This window comes from Anser anser (assembly GCF_964211835.1).
Source record: "Anser anser genome assembly, chromosome: 12".
Classification (NCBI taxonomy): Eukaryota; Metazoa; Chordata; class Aves; order Anseriformes; family Anatidae; genus Anser; species Anser anser.
This window is the reverse complement of record NC_139733.1, coordinates 12645505-12666761: the sequence shown is the minus strand read 5'-3', so window position 1 is coordinate 12666761 and position 21257 is coordinate 12645505. Positions and strand designations below refer to the sequence as shown.

The 21257-nt window shown below is 61.0% G+C and overlaps 1 protein-coding gene and 1 long non-coding RNA gene across 6 annotated transcripts in view; both read right to left on the bottom strand.

Annotated features, from left to right (window-relative positions):
• The window catches only part of PLXNA1 (plexin A1), a 108628-nt gene extending 100726 nt beyond the window's left edge, over positions 1 to 7902 (bottom strand). For 2 of the 5 annotated variants that reach the window (XM_083795399.1, XM_083795403.1), the window contains exon 1: positions 7754 to 7902. The gene's annotated coding sequence lies outside the window, so the exon portion shown is untranslated. Of the gene's footprint in view, positions 1 to 1226; positions 2835 to 2898; positions 4772 to 6526; positions 7204 to 7753 lie in introns of those variants that run through there. The other 3 variants (XM_083795401.1, XM_083795400.1, XM_083795402.1) reach the window with 3 other exon arrangements.
• Positions 7903 to 8223: 321 nt separating this feature from the next.
• LOC310880288 lies at positions 8224 to 17536 on the bottom strand. Its single transcript, XR_014571587.1, has 4 exons — positions 17385 to 17536; positions 16725 to 16833; positions 15933 to 16030; positions 8224 to 15085 (listed from the first exon to the last, which is right to left on the bottom strand). It is a non-coding gene; the product is annotated as an uncharacterized lncRNA (long non-coding RNA).
• Positions 17537 to 21257: the final 3721 nt, after the last annotated feature.

Below are 21257 nucleotides of genomic sequence, written 5' to 3'. Positions count from 1 at the left end.
GTTGGGAGCTGCACTACATATGCAATCATCTGCAGCAGGGCTGCGTTTAACTCCTTCCTGCTCTGCTCGCAGCCATCGGGAGCAATTTGCTGGGTCTGTCCCCTCCCCGCAGTGCAATCACTTCAGACCTTACCCCTGGCTGGAGCCAAGCCCTGATGAAATCAGTGGCGAGCGCTGAAGCTCCCCCTCCAACCTGGAGCACAATTACCGGTATCAGGGATCTCTCTCCTATCCTCCCTGCCCCGGGGCCTCCCGCTGGCCCCAGGCACAGCCCAAGGCAGCACCCTGCCTGCGGCCCCTGTCCTGCCAGGACTTGGGCCTCTTTTATCCCAGGAAACACAAGGAGAAGCAGCCGCCCGCTGCTCCAGGGCTTCACGGAGAAGTTTGACCCTCAGCACGCGGGGGCACAAAAGAAGGAGCAGCAAGGAGACGAGGTGGCATTTCTCAGGGCACGACTCCCCGTGCCCGGCCCACGTCGTGCCACAGAGAACAGAGCTGGAGCCACCGCGTGTGGTCACCACTGAGAGGCCGCACGCTGCCCTGCAGAAAGCCTTTCACAGCTGGCTCAGCAGCGTTTCTGGGATGGTTTCTCCCAGCCCCGATAGCACAAGGCAGAGAGAGGCACGAGGACAGCCTCAGCAGGTCCTGCCAGCAGCACACACCCCTGCCGAGGACACCAGGCACAAAGCAGGACCTCACACACGTGCCCCGACCAGATTCAGCTCTGCCGGAGGCACAACCTGACGGCTGCCCTCCCCATTCCCCCCCCACAGCACAGCTGGCTGTCAAAGAGGCAGACCTGGGCCCTACAAGGGGCCTTCTCCACACAGCCCCGAGCCGGACACGTATTTCCAAGAAGGACAGTGTGCCCACGCCTCCCCTGAGCTCCACAGGGCCAAGAGGTGACCTGGTTTAACCACAGCACCTGGAGACCGAGGCGCAGGACCCAGCCCGCTGCCCCCCCGCACGCCCTGCGCAGGCTGCCCGCCTCCACGCGCGGCGAAACCCCGCACGCAGACCCCTGCTGCAGGCCTCGGTCGTGGGGCTGCGGCTGCTAACAGCAGCACCCAGGGCAGCTCAAGGCTCACAGCCCACACCGACGTTCATCTGGCGACCTTGAGGAGACCAGGACCACCCCTGCCCAGACACGCAGGGCTTGGGAACAGCCCGGCTCCCCAGGACACCGCAGCCCCCCTGCGAGGGGCACGGCTTTCCCCAAACCCCACCTGGGAGCTCCCGGGTTGTGCCGACGGAGCGGAGCCGGAAGATTTCTGCCTGCTCCCGGCTCCGGGGCTGCTTTAATCCAGCACGAATCCAGGCGGAGCTGAAATTCCTCTTTTTCCACCCGGCCCCGTGCTGCGGTCACGGGGTGAGCCGAGCCGGTGCAGGGCACACACCGCCCTCGTGGGTGGGTCTGGATAAAGGCACCGGGCACCACAAGGCATCCGCTGTCGGGGAGAGGAGGTTTCCCCAGCCAAAGCCCATGCTGTAGCCGGTTCCCCTTTCCACCCCCAGCCCTCCCACGACTTTCCTTGCCGCAGGCTGTGTCCCTCACCCCGCTGTGGGGGAAGCTGGGGGAAAAGGGCCTCGGGCTGGGCACAGCCCCGCGCGGAGCCGCCCTGGGGGAGAGGGGAAGCGAGCGGCGCCTGAAAGCGCTCCAACAGCGGCAACACAAAGAGGGGAAACTCTGCTTTCAGAGCCTGACAGAGGCTTCATTCGCTCACGGGACGGGACGGGAGCATCCGATAAAAACAGCGAGGCACACGCACGCACAGAGCCAAAGGCTGTGTCCGCACCCCAGGGCCAGCGTGCCGGCACGCTCCCACCCCACCGGGGGGCTTCAGGCGGCTGGGGAGGGCGAAGCCAGGTCTGGAGCAGGACGCGGCACGCCTGGGTGTCCCAGGAGATCACCCCTGCGAGGCTCCAGCCGGGAGGGAGAGGGGAAGAAGAGGCACCCGGTGGCCCCCGGCCGCCCGCCCGCGCTTGGCGAGCCATGCGGGACGGAGAGGGCCGCATGCGCTGCCGCTGCCTGCCGAGGTGCTGCCAGAAGGGCGCTCACCGCGTGCGAGCCACAGCGGCTGGACGGTGGCCCCGGCGGTGACGTCAGGCTGCGGAGGGGCCAGGAGCCGCGTGGCTCCGCACCGCGGCACACGGAGCACGCCGGAGAGGCAGGGCAAGGCGGGCGCTCGCCCCGATCCTCGTGCCCCCCCCCCAGGCATCCCCCCCGTGTGCCTGCGGGGCCGCGGGCACCGCCGCTGTAGGGGCTGTGACGAGGAGTAGCCGGTGGCAACCTGAGCCCGGGCCGCTGGAGGCTCGCCGACCCGCGGAGGCCGATCTCTTCGCCTGCCTTCCTGCCTTTCTCCTCCCCCATTTCTTCCCGATGACATCAGCCTGAAAAACAGGTTCTCCCCTGCCGACGAGCCCATCGGACAGCTCGCTGTCCCCACCGCCGTCCCACTGGAGGGGGCAAAGCCCCCCCGCGGACCCCCTGCCGCGGTGAAAGGACCCCCAGTCCCGGAGGGGCACGACCCCGAGCGAGCACGGGGCAGCTCTGCTCCCTGCCTCCCTGCCGGAGGCTGTTCCGGGCAGCCCCTGCAGGACACGGACGGTCCGGGAGCAGGATGGAGCCCCCCAGGTCCTCGGGCAGCCCCTTACGACCACCCAGCCAAGCCTTCCGAGGGCCACAGAGCTGGATTTGGACCAACCGGGAACACGGTTCTGCGAAACATCCTGCGCACCAGCCGAGCCGCGAGATTATTTTTAAACTCCTAAAATATTTTTGGGTTTTCCTCTTCCCTTGTTGAAGCTAACAGTCTGCACAGGAAGACCGAAACAACTGCCTGTACATAAAGCGCGGCCGCGCACACAAAGCAAACAACTTATTGCCACTATAATTACCTTCGATGTTATCTGCGGCTCCGACAGGGTCGGCGTTCGCTGAAGGAAATGTGGTTTTCGCATCGCCCCGTGTCACCGCCGGCAGGGGATGATCCCTCCTGCCAGCCCCGCCGGGGACCCGGTGCCACCAGCAGCACCCGGTGCCGGTGCCCAGGGCAGCGAGAGCAGGGGGCTGAAGGCAGCGAGCGCCCGGGCACGGGGCCGCGGCGTGCAGATCTCTTCCCTGAAGCCCGGCTGGTGACTGCCTCTTCCCTCGCAGGGGATTTTGTTCTGCAAGGGCTCGAATATTTTGGCACGCGGGCAGGCGCTTAACCAAGCGCGCAAAGCAGAGGGGCTCGGAGAGCTGCTGCGATCGCACGGCCGCCGCGAGAGCCGCCCGGACCGGGGCCAGAGGCCCCGCACGGCCGAGGATCAGGCCCCTGGACACAGCGGGGCGAAAAAACGCGAGGGATAAGAGAAAGGCTGGAGCCGGTTCAGGCGGCGAGGATCCGAGCTGACTTCCTGCTAATGGCATGAAAACAAGGCTCCTCCTAACCCCTCGCACGCCGGACCGCAGCCCTGCTCCGGCGAACTCCGAAGAAAGCATGAATCACTCCACATTTATCAGCTCAAAACACCCGAGCAATTAACGAGATTTTTTTTTCCCCCCTCCAGTATAATTATATACGTTTTAATGCAATTACCACCCCTGTATTTTGTACATTAAACAGTAGGCAACCAAAGGAAGAGAGAGACTTTATTTTCCTTGGCTTAGCATTTCTGAAAATACCGGGGGATTGCAGAGCAGCCCCGGCAGAAGGGTTTATCATCACGGGAGAAACGGGGGAGTGGATGGAAAACGGGAAGGGGCGGGAGGGATCCCCTGCAGGGAAAGCAGGAACCGCAGCGCCCGTACCCTCTGCCCTCCGGCCACCGCTCGTACCTCCGCGGGGAAACGGCCCCGATGCCACAGGCAGGGCACGGACCTGGCCTCAGCCTCCGAAAATCCACCCGGTCGTGGGTTACCCAACCCCCAGAGCCGGGGTCGATAGCCAGATTAAAGCTCCCGGGCAGCAGCACGGATAGCAAAGCGCGGTTAAACTGCCCAAATTGGATTACGAGCGCTCCGGGTCTCGGTGCCAAGTCGGCCGGCGGGCTGCGGGAGGAGAGGGGAGGCAGGCGCGGGCACCCGGAGCCCCGGGGCGAGCAGCCTCGGCGGGGAGGCAGAGGGGAGAACGGGGAAGGGCTGAGGCTGCTGCTCAGCACCACTGGACGTGGAGGAGATGTCCTCTGCCCAGCAGGTCCTGCAGAGCCCGGCACCTGCCCGGCTGCAGTGTGCTCACCCGGGCACTTTCTCCCAGCGATAAAACTTCTTGGCACAGAGACCAACACGTGGGGTGGGGGTGAGCTCAACTGCACTGCAAAGACCTGGCCTCGCACCTGCACGGACAGAGGGGTCGCCCAAAACACCCCCCTCGTGCCGCTCAAGGAGACTTGAGGGCAGAAAGGAGCAAAAGCGTTTGTGTTCCTGCACCGGCCGCACGGCCCGGACGCGAAGTTCATACACTCGAACATCTTGACACACAGGCAACAAGGAGGAGGTTTGCCAAGCCCTGGCTGAAGGGAAAAATAAACTCCGAGATGTTTTTAATTCAGGGTTTTAAATGGTGGCTTCCACCTGGAACAAAGGCTGGAGGCAGCCGCGGGATGCTCGAGCAAGGCACACGGATGGAGGCACCGCCCGGCTCTCGGCCGCGCTCCGGCCGCAGGTCGAAGGCACGCGTTTGGGCTGCCCAACACGCCAAAAACGGGGAAAACGAGCCGCGTCTGCCTGTGGCTGGCACGAAAACCACGGAGATCGGCCTGAGCTTTTCCCTTGAGACGTTTGCTCAAACCTGGCTTGCAAGCGCAGCCCAGGAAGGCGCTGGGGTACCTGCCTGTGCCTCCCTGCTGCGCCCTTCCCCGGGGCTAACACGGGGCACGGCCAAAGCTGCGTGCCACCGACGGCGCCCACGTGTGCCCTGCACAGCCCCACGGCTGCAGCGGGAGGCTCCCGCAGCACGGCCCTGCGCGTGTCGGGGGCTGCAGCCAGCCAAGGAGGGGTTTGTCTCCAGTCCCAAGTCAAACCGGCCGCCCCGGCACTGACGCAAACGCTCGCTCCTCCCGACTTCACGCGGCGTCACGGCGCTCAGCACCCCTCCGGGAGAAGGGCCCACGGCCACGGGAGGGAAGGGACCGGGGCCACGAGGAGCCGCATTCACCTGTCCCCTGCCGTGCCCAGCCATAGGGCTGCTCACCAGCCAAAAACCAGCCAGGAGCACCCAGAGCTCTTCCGTGCGGCACCACCGGTGCCTAACGACGCAATTTGGAGACGTAATTTGGAGACATTAGCAGGCCACAGAGCAGCAGCGCAAGGTTTCCATGAATATAACCCCACCAGCCCCGGTCCCAAGCCCACGCAAACCTGGAACCTGCAGGCAGCGAGGGGAGGACCCAGCGCCGGGGCGACCCGTGCCCCCTTCCCACGGCACAGAGGGACTGCAGCACCTCTGCCCCCTTCCCTTCTCCCCCCGCCACGCCAGGGGTGCCGAAGCTGTCCCCCTGGGTGCCGAAGCTGTCACCAGGGGAGCCTTCATGCAGACAAAGCCCGGCGGGACCCAGCGGCAGCTGGATCCTGCAGGCACGGCTCCCCAGCTCGCAGGCAGCCCGGCGGCACGAGCGCTGCAGCACCGGGCTCCTCCGCCCAGGAATTCCCAGCTCGGGGCCGAGCGAAGCTCTCGCCGGCGGTTAACGCTACAGCCAGCAGCAAGTCAAGCAGCAACAAAGGCCCTGACCCGCACCGAGCCTGGAGAATAAACACGCACAACTTTCCCCCATTAAGCCCGATCCGAGGGCCGGATCCTTCCCCTTTGCGCACGGGGTGGGGAAGGCGCAGCACGGCCACGGAGCCGAGCTGCCAGGCACCGCATTCACGCAGCGGGAGCGGGGCTGGGGCCGGCCCCGAGCTCTGCCGGCGCTGCGGCTGGGCTGGCGTGCCGGCAGGGAGGAGGGGAGGCAGCCTCGGCGGCGCAGCACGGCACGGCACGGCACGCAGCAGCACGGCTTTTATTGCCCTCTGCCATTTCAGCCTCTCGCCAGCCCAGCCCCAGCCCCGCCGGAGTTCGGGGGAGTTTGGGTACGTGCCGCAGGGCCCGCTGCCTTCGGCAGGAAAAGTGCTTTGGTTTGCGGGCAGAGGCGAGGGCCGCCTGCCGTAGCTGCATGCGCAGCCCCAGCGCGCACCGAGGCTGATTGCTGTGCTCCGCTCCAAACCTTACGCATCCATTAAAAAAAAAAAAAAAAAGGCAAAGCAAAGCCAAGAGGGGAAACTTTAGGCCCTCCAGGCTATCCGTGCTCGCCGCACAAGAGCTCCAGCTGCGTGCGGTACCGACACTGCCACGCTACCAAACCCAACGCCCTCAAAACTTTGATTTTCCGAGCTGCACGACAAAGCCCAGCCGCCGAACGTACACCGAGCATCCGCCCGCAGCCCCATCGGGGAAGCGAGACGCTCAGGCCGGGATGCGCCCACTGTCCCTGCATCCCCCGAGCACGGATTCGGACCCCGAAATTCCTCAGCACCCGCGCGGCCCCGGCCGCCTCCGGCACGCACCCGCACCCCGCGGGCAGCAGCAGCAGCCTCCCCTCCTCGCAGCCACTTCGGAAATTATCTGTACATCATCCGGGAGGCTCCTGCCCCGCCGCTGCTCCTCAGCTCCTCCACGTTCCTACCGCATTTCGGTCGCCGGTGTCTCGAGCAAGAGACATGGAGCCGCTCGCTTTGCCTACTGAGCGGATACAAAAGCCCCTGACATTGTTCAGGAAGCAATTAGCCGCTGGTCGGAGGAAAATGGTGTTTTCAGATGGATAACCTTTGATGTAGTCAATAGCTTCGTCTCCTCCTTTTTTTTTTCTTTTTTTTTTTTTTTCTTTTCGGCCTCACACAAAAGAAAGAGGGGGGAAAAAAATAATAATCATAATAATAAAAAAAAAAAATCCGGCGAAAGGCTGGGGATTCGCTCCGAGACAGCCCTCGCTCAGCAAAAAGGGATCTGGCGGCGAGGCGGGGGAAGGCAGCCCGACAATGCAGCTCATCCGTCCAACTTTTCTCCCCGCCGCGTCCCGGAGCCCGCACGGAGGAGCGGGAACATCCATCTGCGGGCTCGCAGGTCCCGCTTTTGTTTCGCCCTCCCTGAAGCACGGCCGAGCGGGGCGGGGGGAGCTCACAAGTGAGGGTACTGCCTGCCTTCTCCTCCCCATCCACCTCCTCCTTACCCAGTGACCTTCATGTTAAGCCCTGCTTACACCCCGGCCCCCCCCCCACCCCCCCCAGCGCTTCCATGGGGGCAGCTCTCAGCCCTCAGAGGCCGGGATTTTGGGGTTTTTTGGGGGATTTTCCTGCAGCACAGCACCGGGGGGGGGGGGGGGTACCGGGGGCACCCAGCCTCGGGGGGCACCGCCACGGAGGGGAGCGGGGGGGGCGGCAGCAGCCTCCGGGGGGGCTCTGCCCCCCGACGGGGCTCTGCACCGAGGGGAGGGGGAACCCGCCCGGCCCCCCCCACGGCCCCCCCGCAGCTGCTCTGCGGCTTCGGGGACCCCAAAAAGCCCGAGCCCAGCCCCCAAAACCCGGCTGCGGGGGGGGGGGGCACCGACCCCTGCCGGCCCCGCGGGGCGCAATGCGGGGCTGGCCGGGGGGGGGGAGCCGCACCCCCTCCCCATTTCGCTTTTTTTTTATTAAAAAAAAAAGGGGGGGGGAGAGGGGGGGTTGCGGGAAGCCCGATTTCACCCCCAAAACGACAAATAAAACCGGCGGAGGAAAGTTGCCAGCCGCGTTACTCACGCCTCGGGTCCCCGCTGGCTTCAGCCCCGCCAGCCATAACCGCATTCCAGCCGGGGCCCGCCGCCGCCGCCGCCTCCTCCTCCTCCTCCTTCTTCCTCCTCTCCTCCTCTCCTCCTCCTCCTCCTCCCCCCCCTCCGGCCGCGGCCCGCCGCCCTCCCGCCTGCCTCCCGCCGCCGCCGCCGCTGCCCCGCATGAATGGGCCGGCGGCGCGGGGCCCCGACGGAACGCCGCCCGCCGCGCGCCCCCGCCGCCGCGCGCACGCGCACGGCCGCGCCGCCGCTGCCAGCACCGGGGCCGGGGCCGGGGAAAAGGGGCGGCGGCGGCGGCGGAGCCCGGCCGAGCTCCAGGGGGCGCCCGCGGAGCTCCGCGGGGAGAGGCGCGGCCCCGCCTTGCTGCTCCCTCTTAAAAGGGCGATGGAAGGGGGGGGGGGGGATGTGGGGAACGTGGGGCTGTGGGGGATAGATGAGGGTGGGAGCCGGAATGGGGAGGGTGGTCCGCGAGGGGTGTGGGGGGGCTGCCCGGTGGTGTGTGTCTGCTCCCGAGGCGCTGTGCCCAAGCGTGGGGCGGTGGGGACGGCGGCACGCGTGGTCCCCTCGCTTGCGGGGTGCCCCAAAGCGCCAGGCACGCGGCCATCTGTGCAGAAGGCGAGGGGCAGACCGCTCGTGGACACCGCGGTGGAGAGAAGGAGGAGGTTTGGGGGATGTAACCCCCGTACGGGGCGGTGGAGGTCAGGGTGGTGCCGCTGCGCCCTCCTGCCCCACGGCCACCTCAGGCTGCGGTGCCGTGTTATGCCGTGCTGCCATCTTGGACCCTGCGCACGGCCACCCTCATGAGGACGCCCAGGCTGGACCCACAAACCTAGACATGGCTCCCTCACAGAGCTGCACGTGGCTCCATCAGAGACCTAGACACAGCTCCCTCATGGCCCTACATACGGCTCCCTCACCGCCCTAGACGTGGTTCCCTCACAGCCCTACACATGGCTCCTTCACAACCCTACACATGGCTCCCTCACAGCCCTACACAAGGCTCCCTCATGGCCCTACACAAATCCCTCACAGCCCTACACATGGTTCCCCCATGGCCCTACACACAGCTCCCTCACAGCCCTACACATGGTTCCTTCACAGCCCTACACATGGCTCCCTCATGGCCCTACACAAATCCCTCACAGCCCTACACATGGTTCCCCCACGGCCCTACACACGGCTCCCTCATGGCCCTACATACAGCCCTACACAGGGCTTCCTCACAGCCTCTCCCTCCTGGAGGGCCCGGCACAGCCTCCCCGGCCGCCCTGCCCAGCCTGGCCCAGCCCAGCCCGGGGGCAGGGGCAGCGGGCGGCCGGGAGCCACCTCAGCGCAGCGCCGCCGGCCCGGCGGCCATCCCGCCGATAACGGCAGGACTTTGTTCTGCGGAGCTGCCAGCTCAGCATCTTTCCACTGGCACCGCATCCACGCCGCTTATGACTAAAATCACAAAGGGGAAATATAGTAAAAGCCATAAAAGAGATGAATGGGTGGTCTGAGTTAATTATTTGTCTTTTTAAAACACGTTCAGCGCCAGCCATTTTTATCATCTTCATTATCCCCCTTTATTCATTTTTGCTTCGCACCAAGCCAGAGCACGGCTGCCCCGTGCCCACGTACCCCATCCCCAGCACAGGACCACCCCGGTGTCCCTGCGTGGGTGTAGGCCCTGCAGAAACCAGTGACCATCCTCTGCTCCTGCATCTCTCAGCCGGGAAGTGACCTTTTTAGAGGCAAACAGAACTAAATAAAGTCTTCATAATCAGGCCTGCACCTCCGCTCCTTTCACCGGTGATATGTGGGATATAAATGGTGTGGAACCGCTCTCCTGCCAGGAGATGGAGTGGTGGATCACTGCAGAATGGGGGCGAATGATCTCCCCCAGCTTGGGGCTTCAATCTTAGTAGCCCTCCAGCCACAAAAACCCACAGCCCACCGAGGTAACAGCCTCCAAACCCTGGCCACAGGTCAGGTGGGCATCCAGGCACTAGCGCCAGGAGGGCAATAGACACACCTGGCTTGCTCGCCCAGGGCACAGCCAGCCAAACCTTTATCCCCACCAAACCGCATCACCGAGACACGCTTTGCCCTTCAGCCTCATGTACACCATTGAATTTTGGAGTAGCCAGCCATCAGCTCTGCTGCAGTAATGCATATACTCACCTTGTGTGGACGCGTAGACATGCTCGTGGAGACCTCAGCCTCCAACGACTGACCACGTGTGCTTGCCTCCACCTGTACTAAGAGATACAAGCACGTACACAGCTCCTTACCTGGGCTGAAGTAACCTTCATGAAGCCATGGAGACCAGGAGGCCTCCTTCAGCCAGCAGAGCCCAGAGGCTACTCTGGCCCTTGGGAGAGGACAACTAAGGAGAGCAGAAGGTTCCTGGTGAACCTCAGGAGCCAGAACAGAGAAGAGAAGTGGACCTGGGAGGCTCCAGCGAGGATAGGAAGAGAGGATGGGGTGGAGAACAGGTGATGCAGACAAGTACGCCAGGCAAGGTGCTTTTGACTTCCAGCCCTCAGCACCAGTTGTGTCTTGCACAAAGTCCACTTGAAAGCAAAGACGGCATCCCTAAGACTCAGACAAGAGGTCCCTTCCGACCCAAAGAGAGCCCTCTTCACAGGTTTTTCTTTTGTCTACCTCCCCACCCTGCCCTCGTCAACATCTGTCATGTGGAGGCCAGGAGCTGGGAGCTGTCATATTCCCCCTGAGACACCGGCGGCGGTGCCTGCCATTCTCCCACCTCTTATTTGTGCACAGGCACACATGGGGCCCAGACTTAAAAGCTTTTGAGACAGAGGAGAAAAGAACAAATCAGCTCGCTCTGATGGCAGGGAAGCGGCTGGGGTTTGGATCACTTCCCCCAGATTGAAAGAAGCGGTTCTCTTTTTTTTTTTTTTTTTCCTTCCCCTCCAAGAGACTAAATTTAGTGAATTCATTTCACATTAAAAACTTGTCAGGTATTCACATCCAAAGAGGCTGCTACTTGGGCCTCTCAGGGGAGTTAGCGAGACAGCGAAACCTCTTAAACGCATAAAGAAGAAGGGAGAGATATTCAGGCAGGCTCCCACCACCGCCTGTAAATCCGCTCGCTCTCAGGAGCGTTGCACGGGCACCTTGCTCTCCCGGCCACTATCTCGAGCTGCAGGCGCGGGGAAGAGGGGCGGATTATCCCCGTGCTCGCTCCGCGCGCAGGGCAGGATCACGCAGCCCCGCAAGGCTCCGACCATCTCTGCAGCTCCCCTTCCCCTGCTCAGCACCGGTGGGAGGGGAGCCCGAGCACTTTATTTTTGCTGAAGGAGAGGGTGATGGATTGACAAAGTGGTGAGGAATGAAACCAAGGCGGAGGAGCTCCGAAGAGCTCAGGAAAGAGGCCTGGCACCCTGGCCACCAGCGTGCCTCCAGCCATCCAGCAGCTTCCAAAGAGGTCCAGGCGCGACAGTGTCACCTGGGGACAGGCGGGCTCTCTGGGAGGCCTGGGCAGAATGATGACTGGCCGCAGGGCTGTGGTTATACCTAGGGTTTTATTATTGCTTCAAGATTTTAGCAAACAGGGTAGCTTTTTGTCATCTACAGTTGCCAGTAGTTAGCATAGGTTATCGTTACATTAGAAAATAGCACTGATTATGCAGAACGTAGTGCTGGAGGTCAGGAGCAGGGGGTGGCAGAGAGGAATAAAAACAGGCAAAAAAGAACAAGAGCCCCCCTGCCAGGGGCCTGGGTGCACAGCAGGAACATTTCTGGCATTCAGACGAGGTGGGGAGGAGACGCGGGCTTGCAGCAACCCACAGAGCTCACAGCCCCCCACGGCCATCCCGACGGCTCGTCCAGCACCATGCCCAGAGAGCAGGGGACCACGCTCATCACTCGTGGCTTTCCCCAGGGTCTGGGCAGCTCACCCCTGCAGCTGGCCCTTCGTTAGCTCTGAAAGCCTCATCTTTTTGTCCCGTCTCTGATGGCTTTTTAATTGCTCTGCTCCCCCTCAGCCCTCGTGCCTCCTCATCCCCCTGCAGCTGACGAACCTCCGGGGACCGGCAGGCTCGGCCGTGCTCCCGCGTGCCCCGAGGACAGCCGGCGTGAGTGGCACCTCAAAGGCACTCGGAATTTCAGAGCCCGGCGGGGCGCTGGGAGGAAGGGTTTGAAGCAGAAGATGACTCCGTTCTCAGCTGGACCAAAACCACAGAGGTTACGAGTTCGGCTGGCTCGTTCTCATTATGCTAAAAGCATGCGGCTGACTCTGCACTTCTTACACAGAACTTTGACCAAAATTACATTTAGAGACAATCTGTTCTCGGTGTGTCTGGTGCACTTTCCTATGTTACTGAAGAGACCGAGGGGCATTTTGTTCTCTAAAAGCAGCCCGACAACTACTATGTAAAAAGAAACTAATTGGGAGAGGATTAGATCGCCAAAGAGAGCCAGAATAGATGGGAAAGCTGTTCCGCGCGGCTCACTGGGTTAATCCAGTCCAACTGAGTGGTGAGGGGCTATAAATAAGCAGCTAAATTTGTGATTTTTCAACCATTTTCAGCTTCTGACTGCTAAAAATTTCCCATTGAGAACACAGGCTCCTGCATGGTGCACACAGGTCTTCAGGCACAGATCAGCTCCCCTGTTCACCCCCCGGGGACCGCCTGAAATGGTTCCCTGAGAGTCTGCGACCACAGGTTTAAATAAACCCTCTGCGCTGAGCAGCGATGTGTGGGGATGGGATAAACCCAGTGCCCCTTCCCGCTGTGACATCTGGCTTCCCGGAGAGCAAATCTGATCTTTGGGGACATTCACACCCGACCGCTGCAGCTCAGCTCCCAGGGCATCCTCTGAAAGGGAAGGGGCCTCGAGAGGAGATCGGTTCTGCGCAGATGTCAGTGGTGGGGCTTTTTCTCTCCTCCTGTCCTCGCAGACATCGTTGCTAATAAAGAACTAGGGAGCGGAAAGCCTGGGCAGACAGGCTGGGGAGGCAGCACGGTGCCCGAACAGAGGGTTTGTCAAAGTTTTCCAGGAGGCGTCAGCAGCTCTTTAAGCTCCTTGACAGCCAGGATAACAAAATGTGTCTGCAGAGCTCTGGGGATCCAGACTGAAATTAAAATGGGTAATGAATAGAGCCATTTTTCAGGGGATCACAGCTGCAAACGCAGGCAGGGCCAGCAGGCAAAAGGCACTGGAGAGGCACATGGGGAAGGGACGTGGGGTGGCATGGGGGCTGTCATTCCTCCTCTCCCCGGCCCGCCTGGCGAGGAGGGCACTTTGCTGCCTGCTTTTAAGCTGTGCCTGCTGCTACGGATGCCCTCTGGATCCACAGGCGCCCGCAAAGCGTCGCTGATGAACGGCCCCTTCCTCCGCCCCGCTGTGCTTATGTTCCTTGAAATGGGGAATTTTCTATTAGAGGCCTCGGCGGGCAGGCAGCGCTGCCGTTAATTACAGCGAGAAGCTCCCCTGGCCGGGGCTGGGAAGGGAGAGGTCAGCCGGGCAGGAGAGGTCACCTGGAAGGAGGGAGGAGGATTGGGAGAAAGTCTGGGAGCCCTGTGATTTCTCCAGCCTGCTGGGCCGGGAGCGATGCACCCGGTGGTTTGGGAAGGGCGTCCCTGCTGTGAGTGTTTTGGTGCTGGGATGGGTGCGAGATGTGCTGGGGTGTTCCTGCGAGGTCCCACAGGTCTGCAGCGGGAGCTCCAGGAGCTGGTGGGACCCAGAGAAGGACAAGCAGCGTGGTGGGAAAGGACGGACACCCAGAAGGACGTGTCCTGAAGAAGCTCTGCTCCTCTCCGAGCTCCCTAAAGACTTGCCTGCCCCATGACTGCTTATCCCTCACCTGACAGTGACCTGACACGCACCAGTCCTTCCCTCAGCTCTTCCCCAGGTGGGAGGGAGCCCCTGCAGAGCCCCCCCCCAGCCATACCTTCATGGGTGAGCTTCTTCCCGGCTCCTCCATCCCTTTGCCCGTGACTCACAACGGCGCTTAATTAGCAGGAAGCCTGATGCAGACACCTGTCAGCTCCTGGGAGACAACCAGCATTTCACGTTAGCTGCCCCGGGGCTGCTCGGCAGGAACAGCTCGCTCTCCGTATTGATATTCCTTCATCTCAGCCTATTTTCCAAGCCGTCAAGCTGCCATCTCAACTCTCCCAGGCCCAGGGAGAGCATCCTCGTGTCCGTCAGCTCCTGGACTCCGATCCCACCTTTGCAGCCGCTGCCGAACCACTTTGTGCTTCCTCCCGGCAGCCCGAGGGCTCCCTGCTAAGCAAATCAGACATCCCTTGATGAATCACATCCAGGCTTCCCTGCGCAGCGGGAACCAAAAGCAGACAAGGCCTGACTTCGAGTCGGGGCAACTTTGAAGGGAAGAAAGAAAGTCACTTCCTGACTACACCGCTCCGCAGAGAGCCCGAGGGGCACGGCACCGTCCCCCGCCCGGCACCGCAGACGTGGTGCCACCGCCTCGGCCCCGCTGTTCGGGGGCTCCCGCCCCGCCAAGAGACGGAGCAGAAGCCGGGCGGAGATGCCCGCCGGAGCCCCCGCGGCTGCTTTGATTTGTTGCAGCCTGCAGAAGGGCGCAGCGCGATCATCGGCGTGTTGAGCGCTGGTGGCATTCGGTGACTCAGCTGCACGTCACGGCCAGCTGCAGCAGGTTCCGTGGCATTTTCCTGGGGGAGGAGGGAGGGAGCGGGCAGGCAGGGGTTTGCTGTCAGCCTTGCAGAGATAGGAAAAGGCAAGACAGATTCACCCGACGGCTTTAAGGGAGGTGTAAAGAGCCCCCCTGTTCATTGCAGCAGATGTTGACTCTGAAACCTAATGGTTGCGGATGGCGACTGTACATCAGGGCTCACCGTTTCGGCTGGGACCAGGCAGCGCATCCCTCCTGGGGAAAGTCAGAGCCCCCTCCAGCCCCCGTGCTGCAGCCACCTTGCTGCTGCTCGCTCCCACCTGGCCTATTTCCTCCCTGAACACCCTTTTTACGCAGCCCTTTCTCTACCTCGCGCAGAGGAGGCAGGAAATGACAATTAAGACCAGATGCTGCACCAGCAAGACTAAAACCGAGCCCCCTGTTCTCCCCGTCACCTCCTTTCAGGAGACAGGGTTTGCACTAGGGAAAGGACCCGTGGGTTGTAGGGCAGCGTGTTCACATCTGCCACATCTGCCCCTACTCCTAGGTGCCATGCTCCGTCTCCCAGGCCGGCTGTCTCCTCCACCATCCATGTCAGCAGAAAGACGAACACCAAATCCTCCGGAGTTGAGAAATTCATCTCCTCCGCGTGGGACACGCGGGCGGCCACGAGACACCAAGGAGCCCCTTCGTTTTCTCCAGTGCCCATGTAAAATTAAAACGGACAAGGAAGAAGCTGCTGTAAATAATGCAGTTGTTGTGCACTACACGGCTTATAGAGTGCATATTCATTGTCTAGTCTTATTTAAAGAAACCCAGCCCTGCCTGCAGCATTAAAAATGCATCCTGGTTTCAGCTTCACCCCGCACACACTCACCGCTGTGAAGCAGGTGGCTCGGTGGCTGTTTTCGTGCCTTCCCGCTCTCAGCTGCTCCTGGGCAGCCCCATGCTGGTATGAGCGAGGCCTCCGGGTCACATAAAAAATTCACGGGCCTGGCACCAGGCGCTTTGCATCCCTCTGCTCCCCGCTCCTCCCTCGCACCTGGGCCTGGGCCGGCAGCAGGGCTCGGGGCTGGCTCTCCGAGACACCAGCAGCATCCTCCAAGCCAGTGAGGGATGCTAACGAGAGTGGCAGAGCCCCAGCCCGGCCAAAGCAGAAATCCCTCCACTTTCTCATTCTGCTAGTAAGAGGACTTCGGTGCTTTGAGGTGCTAGGCTTAGCCAATACAAAGAGCACCACCTCCTGGCACCGCACCTCCCGGCCTGCTCCGCGCACGCAGCGAGGCGCTGAGCATCGCCTGCACCCCAAAGCAGGTCAGCCCCCAAGCAGGGAGGCCGCCTCGGTTCCCTGTGCTCAGCACCGAGCACGGGTTCATCAGTGCTGGGGAGCCCCACTTCTGGTGGGGCTGCCCCCCTGCCCTCCTTCTGGACAGTTTCAGCTCTCCCTGGTGTGCCCGCCTTGCTCGCGCCCTGCAGGGTGTTAGTGAGTGGTGGGAGCTGAGCCCCTGGGGAGGCTGTTTCCCTACAGCCTCCTCCTGCCTACCTGGGGATGGCAGCGAAGAATCGGGCCCCTTCGGAAACAGCGGGCTACGGCGTCGTGTTTGCTCTTCTTCGTCACTCCAGGGACGTGTTGCACAGCTCCTGGCAGGCACCAAAAAAGAAGCACCCTTGGTGCTCCAGAAATGGAGCAGGGCTGCAGGCAGTGGGGCGAGGAGGAGCCAGGAGGAGCCCAGCACCTGAGCACCCCGAGCTCCTGAAGGGACGGGTGGCACACGCGGTGGCACTTTGCTGCAGGAGCTGGGCAGCCCCGGCGCCTCGGAGCAGCCAGGCCACCCGTGGGGCACAGCACGGGCACCTCCCGGCACCCACAACCCAGACCCAAGGGGGCTCCTCGGGGAGCTGGGGGGGCCCGGGTGGTTTCCAGCCCCGACCAGAGCCCCCATCCCTCCCAATCCCCCACCGCTGGACCACACGCCTGCCTCCGGCTGAGCCCTCCGCATCCCCCACAGAGCAGCTCCTCCGGAGACACTGCAAGAAAACCTGGGAGATAACGCATGCCTGCGACATTAGCAATTAAGGAACATTAATTATAATAATAATAATTATCACAAAATAGCATTTTTATGGCACAATATTATGCTGAAGGATTTACAACATACTGAATCATGAAGTTCGTAATTAAAGTTATTTTAGTTTCTAATTCCGCTTTAATTTTATTCAATAAAAGATATGATAAATATACCTTAAAAAAATGCAGAAACCATTACTTAAGACAATTTGCCTATACAGGGATGTGATATTGCAGCACAGAGATCCCCTGAGAAGCATCACACACCTCGGCGAGGATGAAATGTCCGGCCCTGTGAACGACACGGCAGGGCGTCCGGGCTCCAGTTCCCATCCGCGAGCCCCCGGAGATGGATTTTTAAGTCACCGTGTTTCTCCTGGGGAGAAATGGAGAAATGGGGGGAAATGGTGAGCGTGGCATCAGTGGGGCAGGTCTCAATGGGTTGCTGGGCCCCACAGGAGTCCTGGCCGTCACCACCCCACGTGCGACGTGCTGCCCGGACGGAGCGGGGACATGTCACTGGCTCTGACTTCAAGTCGTGCACCTGTAACAGTGGGCAGGAAGGAAAGAGCAAAGAAAAAGCTTCAAATCCAATCTGCCCCAGCCTTGAGCTACTTTTTTTTCCCCTCAACTTTATTCCATCAGAAAATGGTGACTTGCTAAAGGCTTTTACAAAAAAAAAAAAAAAAAAAAAAAAAAGGGAAAAAGCCACCAGAAACCTGCAACTGTTTTGATGAACATTCATCACCACGGTAAGGGAAAAAAAAAAAAAGAGACAGGAAAATTCTTTAGACATGGTTGAAGAGCCGTGTCTTGGCGGAGAAGAGCCTGATATTTCCATTTTAAAAGGATGTTTCATTTCCATTTTTTAAATAAACTCCGCAATATTAAAGATGCCAGAATCAGAGTAAGAAGGCTGGCGCTTACCAAGGCAGAACGCTCCGACTGCCCCGCATCGTGCCGCACGGGAACTTCAAGCGGAAAGCCTGTCAGCCCTCTGGGGAACAAGATACATTTCAAAACCTCAGATTCTCCCCCAAAATAAACCTGCGCTTTGCTGGACCCACACCAGAGCCTGCCAGCACCTGAAGCCTCTCTGGAGCCGGAGATGGGGCCCGGCACCACCGGGAAGTGAAGGAGCCCCCGCTGCCGGTGACTTCATTTCTTCATCATTAATTTAAGTGCTTCTGTACCAACTGCTGCCCGCCGGGGCCTCCCAAACACGGCTTATCTACCTCGGTGCGGACGCAGGAAACATTACAAGCGGGTCCGGGAGCCGCTGCGTCCTGGCGCTCTGACATCCTGTAATGAGGGCTGGTTTGGGAGGCGACCAGGGCAGCACGGATTCCCAGAAAAGCAGCGGAGCTGCTGGCAGGAGATGCTGGCACCGGCAGCCCCAGACAGAGAGGGACCCAGCGTCAGCCGGGAGGGAAGGCAGGAGGAGTCCCCGCAAAGCAGAGCGGGGATGGCGGGCGTGCAAGCGAAGGAAGGGCAGGAGCTTTAACTAAAAGGCACCTAAATTACTAGCAAGGCCTCTAATTGATTCTGGGAGAGTGATTTCTAAATTATATCCTGACGTGTTCACTGCAATCAATAAATGCATTAAAGCGAAGGAGGCTGCAAGCCCGCTGCTTGCGCTGCTCGCTGCTGTCCCCGCAGCGGTGCCAGCCGGGTCCCCGCAGAGGTGCAGGCTCCCCAAAACTCCTTCAGGTCACTGCAGGGCTCGCTGGCGGAGACAGAACCAGCCCGGTACTTCCACTGCAACCCGGTGCTCCTTCGCCTCTCGTCCTGCTCCCCGTCTCCTGGCTACTCCTCACAGAGCTGTTGGGCCTGGAAAAACGAGAGGTGCAGAGCCGTCCTTCCAGCAAGGATGTGCCAGAAATCCTGAAAAGCTCAGCTGCCTGCGTATTTTGGGATGGCAGATTTAGGGAGGGGTTTAGCACCCTTAGGAAGGGCTTTCGTGATGTGAAGCGGCAGCCCAGAAGTTCCCTCTCTCCGTGCTCGCTTCCCTGGCAAATCCCCACTACCCGAAGGGAGCGCTGGGAGCTGGGGAAACAAAAGCGACTACAGACACTTCAGCCTATTTATAAAAAAAGTTTACAAAACGACGAGTGAAAGACAGTTAATGATGCATAGTACAGTTAGTGCCAGGGAAAATGCTCTAAATTAAAGTCCTCAAATATGAAAAGAAGCAGCATTTAATAAGACAGTTAATGTATGTTATTTAAATGTCACTTCATTATTAAAAGTGTATATTTTTTGAGGTTTAATAACCATGTAATTGAGGCATCTTTTCTATAGTTAAACCTTGGCAAATATGTTTTTCATAATTAGCTGGTATTTATTTAACATGCAATAACTATCCCATTAAATTTAATGACTTCAATTAATAGGTACAGAGGGGCCTTTTTTAATGTCAATATGTATTCTTAAAGACGGCTGGCAGCGCGGCGCCGTGAGGGAGCTCGGCTACCTGGGGGTGACCGGGGCACGCAGGACACCACGGCCAGGAGTATTCATTAGCTGGGCACGCTCATTAGCCGGGCTGCTAATGGGCACGTGGCCCCTGTCACTTGCAGCCGGGAAAGGGGAGCCGCAGGGCACAAGGAGGGTGATGCCAGAGGGCACCCCATGGGGACCCCAAAGCTGCCGGGCACCTTCTCACCCAGCCCCACGGCCAGGCACAAGCCCGAAAGGCAAATTTTGCCACTGGTGGTGAAACCAGAAGGGCTCAGCCCAGCGTGGCCTCGGCTGAGCCTCGTAGCCTAAATTAGCAAATAGTCCAGGGTAAATTAACTCCTTTAACAAACCATCCAGTACGGAGTTATTAACCAGCTTGTAATAAAGCCCAGCACGAGGCTGTGCACGCTGCAATCCGTCTGGGCTCCAGGCTGTAAAAACCCATGCAATTAGGGAGGGAATCTCCATCACGCAGGTGGGCTGCCGGCCTCCTTCACCCCAGCACCTCCCCGTCCCCCAGGTGCTCCCTCCGGGTCCCCAAACACCTCTTCTCCATCCTTCGGGCCCCTGCAGTCCCAGTAGCCCCGTGTGCTCCCTCCTGCCCAGCCCCAGTTGCTCAGGACCCCACAGACATCCAGGTCCCACTGCCGGCTCCCCGTGGACATCACCAGTGGACCAGGGACTGGGATTTGCCAAGTCCCTGCTAACCACAGACCTGAGCCCATCACCAGCTGCTGAAAGGCAGGCACCGAGCGCTTTTTCATTTTCTTCTTATTGCGTTTTAAACATTTGTTCAATAAGAATAAAATCAGAGAGATTAAACCTTCACCCGACACGGGGCACCTGTCTCGAGAAAGATCAAACCGGCGGCGCAGCGCTGCGCACGGAGAGGTCGGGATGCTGCCGGCGAGGGGGGCAGCAGCTTTCAGTACACAAAGGGACGGTGCCGAGGGACGATGCGTCCCCAAACCTGGACCGGAAACCCACTGTGGGTAGCATCGAGCTGCGTTTTCTTCCCAGCCCCGTGCTGTTGGTGCAGGTACCAGCAACCAGCGAGGGCCTTTCCCTGCCAGGGAGCGGGGCTGCGATTGACCTGAGCAGGCAGGGCTTGAGCAGAGCCCGGTCCGGGGGTCCTGCAGCGACCCGCCGGGAGGCAGAGCGGGGAAGGGCGCACGTCTCCCTGCCCTGCAAGCTGCGAAGCGCAATCAGAACAGAGAGAGCAAAAACCCTCAGAAACCAATTACCGCCTGTGAGAAGCGACGCGCTAAAAATACCTCGCCTTGCTGCTCCAGTGAAGGTGCCGGGGAGCAGAACCACAGCAGCTGGCCCCGGGGCACCCCAAAGCTCCGATGGCCAAGGGCAGCACAGCCCCTGACTGGGCTCTGTGGGGCAGCCGGCCCCACACGGAGCTGGGGGACCCCAGAGCCCCCCGGTCCCCTCAGCCAGGTGTCCTCCTGTCTCACCAGCTGGTTAGATGACACCAAAAGGACCCGCTCACTGCCTCAGTGCCTCTTTACCACGGGAAACCCAACAAAAAGTATCTGAGGCCATTTCCAGGGCACGGCCAGAACACCTCAGGCAGCGAGCGGACCCAGGAACCGCGTGTCCCCACAGCTCCCCTCGCACCCAGTGACGTGCCCGCAGCACCATGCATGGCAGCGGCTGTACATGCTTGCCTGCCCCATTTGCAGCCAAGAAGCAAGACACAGCGGTGGTCAGCATACACCTTTTAATTATGGAAATGATAATTAGGGATCCCATCCGCTGCCCTGACGGCTGCCACAGGCAGCCCGCGGATGGGGATCCCTCAGCGCCCCCAGCTATTGCCTTGACCCTGCTCCCCCCTTCTCAGGGCTGATCCAGCACCGGGCTCCTGGTGCTAATTATAAATAAAAATCCCAAGCGCAATTCTGCTTTTAAATTCAAACGCACAACACGGCCCTGAAGGAAACCGGGGGATTCGGGCAAGCCGCCGGGCAGCGCTGCCCTTCCCCTCAGCCCGAGCCGCCGCCATTTGCGCGGCAGGGGGCGGGCACCGCGGCCTCCCCGGGGCTCTCCGCGGCCGCCGCCCTCAGCACCGGGCCCTTCCCCCGCCTCGGGCCGGGCCCGGGACCAGGGGCGGCCGCAGGGGGCTCGGCGAGGCCTCGGCACCGCCTCAGAGCCCCGCGGAGCTCGGCCCCGGCGCCCCGGCCCACAGCCGGGGCGGCAGCGCCACCTGGTGCCGCCTGACGGGGGGCTGCGGGCCCGGCCCCCTCACGGGGGGCAGCCCACGGGGGGCTCCCCCACCCCGCTGTCGGGGCGCAGACCCCCACACAGCCCAGCCCCGTGTCCCCACAGCCC